The sequence below is a fragment of the Nycticebus coucang genome, unplaced genomic scaffold (assembly GCF_027406575.1).
Source record: "Nycticebus coucang isolate mNycCou1 unplaced genomic scaffold, mNycCou1.pri scaffold_44, whole genome shotgun sequence".
NCBI classification, from domain to species: domain Eukaryota; kingdom Metazoa; phylum Chordata; class Mammalia; order Primates; family Lorisidae; genus Nycticebus; species Nycticebus coucang.
Genome location: NW_026515578.1, coordinates 1,969,314 through 1,974,107, shown reverse-complemented (window position 1 = coordinate 1,974,107; position 4,794 = coordinate 1,969,314).

Sequence of the window (4,794 nt, the reverse complement as noted above, 5' to 3'; positions counted from 1 at the left end):
TCACATTGTTGATTTGGTTGACTGCATCGTGGTGTCATTTAGTAAATTCCTCTGTCCTCACTATATTCTGCTACTGGTGATTAGACCTAGGACAGAGCTGCTGAGCTGTGGCACCACTGAAATTCTGTTGTTGGCAGCTGTCCTGAGCGTCTCAGGGTGTGTAACAGCAGCCTGGTCTGCACTCACCAGATGCCCCAGATGGTACCAAAGTCACCCATTTGTGAAGCGCAGATCTAGAGACTTGGTTAGAAAGAATTGAGGCCATTTCTTTTGTAAGCATCATAGGTGGTATTGTGCACTTGCTGTTGTGTTTGAAATGTGCAGCGTAGTATAAAAACAACCTAGAATATTACTAACCATCTATTATGTAGTATGTACATTTCTAAAATAGTGACTATGTGCTTCTCAATTTCTTTTGTAAGAGCTTATTTCTTGCTTTCTTTAAAAAACTTTCTACTGGGGCGGCACCTGTGGCTCAAAGGAGTAGGGTGCCAGCCCCATATGCCAGAGGTGGCAGGTTCAAACCCAGCCCCGGCCAAAAACTGCAAAAAAAAAAAAAAAAAAATAGGGCGGTGCCTGTGGCTCAAAGGAGTTAGGGCATCAGCCCCATATGCTGGAGGTGGCAGGTTCAAACCCAGCCCTGGCCAAAAACTGAAAAAAAAAAAAAATAATAATAATAGTAATAATAATAAATAAAATAAAAAAATAAATAAAAATAAAAAACTTTCTACTGAAATATATATAAGCAGTTATCTTCTTTTTCTTTTTTTTTTTTTTGTGACAGAGTTTCACTATGTCGCCTTTGGTAGAGTGCTATGGAGTCACAGCTCACAGCAACCTCAATTCCTGAGCTCAAGCAATCCTGCTCCTTCAGCCTCCCAAGTAGCTGGAACTACAGAGGAAGTACACCACAACATCTGCCTAGTTTTTCCATTTTTAGTAGAGATGGGGTCTCACTCTTGCTCAGACTTGTCTCCAACTCCCGAGCTCAAGGAATCCTCCTGCCTCGGCCTCCCAGAGTGCTGGGGTTACAGGTGTGAGCCACCGTGCCTGGCCAGTCCCCTTTAATTCTAGTGATTTTTGTCTCAATGTGAATATGGCTCCCTGAGCTTTTTTATTTTAGGTAAGCATTTGCCAAGTATATATTTTTCCATCTTTTGACTTTCATGCTTTATGTGGCCTTGTATTTTGGGCTTGTTGTTTGGAAACTACATATTTTATAACTGTTATTTTATAAAATCTTGCTGAATCTTTGTCATTTAATTGCCCAATTTAGTCTGCTCATAATTATTATGACTAGTAATTTACTTGGACTTTCTTCATCCATCTTAGATTATGACATTTATTCCATTTTTCATATGCTTTTTCCTTCCTTTTTAATACTAACTGATTTTGATTGTTTATTTGCTTACATGTCCCACTTTGCCTTCTCCTGGTTTAAAAACTATAGATTCTATTTCTGTTCTTTTAGTGATTAAATTTGTAATTTTACCTGTATTCACAATAAAAATCTATAATCGTTAACTTCCCTTTTAATAATACTAAGACCTTAGAATAGTAACTTAGTCCCATTTTTCCCAACTTCTTTGTTACTGTTGTATAGCATTCCAGCTCTTTTTTAAAAATTCTGCACAGTAGAGGGCGGCGCCTGTGGCTCAGTGAGTGGGGTGCCGGCCCCATATGCCGAGGATGGCGGGTTCAAACCCAGCCCCGGCCAAACTGCAACAACAAAAAAAATAGCCGGCGTTGTGGCGGGCGCCTGTAGTCCCAGCTGCTCGGAAGGCTGAGGCAAGAGAATCGCTTAAGCCCAAGAGTTAGAGGTTGCTGTGAGCCGTGTGACGCCACGGCACTCTACCCAAGGGCGGTACAGTGAGACTCTGTCTCTACAAAAAAAAAAAAAAAAAAAATTCTGCACAGTAAATATTATTATTGCTTTGTACATGATAGAGACCATGTTTATTTAGATTTGCCAGTTTTAGATTTCTCACTGCTCTTTGGCTTACCTTTTAGTCTTACAGCTCAAACCTCCATTTGCTATAATTCTCTTTCTTCCTAAAGTTCAGACAGTCCTGTGTGACCTGACACGTGCACTCCCAAAAATGCCTTGCACTAGAAATCGTAGAGGTGTAGGAAGAGTAGAGTTGGGCCCAATGACTCAAGAGTTGTTTAACTCTTTAACCAGAAACTAAAAAACTGGAATGGTCCTGATAAAAAATAATAGCAAAGTTTAATTTATTTTGTGTGTGTGTGTGTGTGTGTGTGTGTGTGTGGAAACAGAGTCTCACTGTACCGCCCTCGGGTAGAGTGCCGTGGCATTACACGGCTCACAGCAACCTCTTAACTTTTGGGCTTACGCGATTCTCTTGCCTCAGCCTCCCGAGCAGCTGGGAATACAGGTGCCCGCCACAACGCCCGGCTATTTTTTGGTTGCAGTTTGGCCGGGGCTGGGTTTGAACCCGCCACCCTCGTCATATGGGGCTGGCGCCCTACTCACTGAGCCATAGGCGCCGCCCGCGAAGTTTAATTTCTATTAGCATTTATGGTCAGTGTCAAAATTTCTGCAGCCTTAAACGCTGAGACTCAACCCTGTTTTCCTGTGAGATGAGGATCCTGGTGGGCATTTGCTTTCAAGGAACAGCCTGGCTCAGTGCCATAATTCAGTGGTTAGGGTGCCAGCCACATACACCAAGGCTGGTGGGTTCCAGCCTGGCCCGGGGTCTGCTAAACAATGACAACTGCAAACAAAAAGTAGCCAGGTGTTGTAGTGGGTGCCTGTAGTCCCAGCTACTTGGGAGGCTGAGGCAAGATAGTCACTTGGGCCCAAGAGTTTGAGGTTGCTGTGAGCTGTGACATCACAGTACTCTACAGAGAATGACAAAATAAGACTGTCAATAAAAAAAAAGAAAGTTCAGCCTTGGCCTGAAACTCACATAGCTGTGATGTGAAGGGAATTCTTGAGTCCCAATTGGGTCTTTTCTCCTGTTGTGCGTTGCTGTTATTGTGAAAGAAGTGTGGCTTTAAATAATAAGTATTCCTAACTTTAAAGGTGATATGTAGATATCCAAGCCCTTTGTGCTGCTTCTAGAACTCATGATGGTAATGCTGAATGTTTGCTGTCTAGTCTTCCATTGCCATGTGTCTGGGTACCCAGTGCCCGTCTGCAGCTGTCTCTGTCTTACTGGTGCAGGAGCTGGGTCCACCATCATCCTCCCAGAGCCTCCCCTTATAAGCATAAATAATATAAATGGGTACAGGATTCTGGCCACAGCTGTAGGCAGACTCAGCCTAAAATAAATCCCTGATTGAATTAAAGTGATAAATCCTTCATCCTATCTGCCTAATAGACAAAAGGGTACTTTCACTGGTGGAAGACATTATCTGGTATCATTTATATACCACGTGCAGCATGCAATAAAAAATTATGAGACATGCAAACAAGCAGGACAAAAGAAGTGTAATAAAACAAAAAGTATGGTCTAACAGCCCTTCTGAGGTCACAGCTAACGTTTTGGTGTTATTTCTCTCCTTGCATGGGTGTTATTTTCTACAGGTGGGGCTCATGTAGGGTATACAAGTATGTGGCCTGCCTTTTTTTTTCTTTTAACTTACCATGTCATAAATTTCCTCTTACATCTGTGAAGTCATTTTAAATTTAATCAATTTATTTATAGAAATGGGGTTCTCATTATGTTTCCCAGGCTAGACTTAAACTTGAGGTCTCAAGTGACCTTCCTCCCACATTGCTGGGACAACAGGTGTGAGTTTTTTTTTTTTTTTTTTTTTTTGTAGAGACAGAGTCTCACTGTACCACCCTCGGGTAGAGTGCCATGACGTCACACGGCTCACAGCAACCTATAACTCTTGGGCTTACGTGATTCTCTTTGCCTCAGCCTCCCAAGCAGCTGGGACTACAGGCGCCCGCCACAACACCTGGCTATTTTTGTTGTTGTTGTTGCAGTTTGGCTGGGGCTGGGTTTGAACCTGCCACCCTCGGCATATGGGGCCGGCGCCCTACTTACTGAGCCACAGGTGCTGCCCAGGTGTAAGCTTTTTTAATATTAATAGTGTGGTGCTTCATATAAACATTTCATATTTTACTTAGTCAAACTGTGGTTATATGTTTCATAACTTTTGTTACTGTAAAAGAACTTATAACAAAGTAAATACAGATTGCTGTGTGTATGCTTGATTGCCTTAGCGGATAATGTCTTAGATATTAATAGAGTATTTTAAGCTTTAATTAAGTATTGTCAGATTTCTTTCTCAGAGGTCTGTGTATTTAATAATTTATGTTTTCAGCAGAGAAATTTGATGATAGCCATTTCATAAGTGGTCACTATAAAAATGCCTATGCCTGTGGGTAGGGGAGCTGGCTGCCTGGTGCCACATCAGCTGTTCTCACATGCCACACAAGGCTCTTTTTTCTGCCCCAGCTATTCTCTGCAGGACTTCAGAGTGGTCAGTGGCCAAGGAGGGCTTGGAGCTTGTTCTCTACAGCAGGCTGTAGGGATAAGCACCTTCATTTTTGTTCTTAATATCCTCTTTGCTTTTATGTTTCTTTAAAGAAGTAAAAAGGAGATACAGCAGGTGGCGGGGGGGCTCCAAGTCACTGTACTATCTTCTTTGGTGTCCCTGAGGTCTTAGGAACTCTGTCACCCACAAGAGTTGAAGTATATGTTAGGATAATTAAAGATGCAGAGTTGTGAGCAAAATGCATGAATAGCAGGCTTTATCTGACATATCAGGTTATGGCCATCTCAGTCCTGGGCAGTTTGGTTTGTGGGAACAAAACTG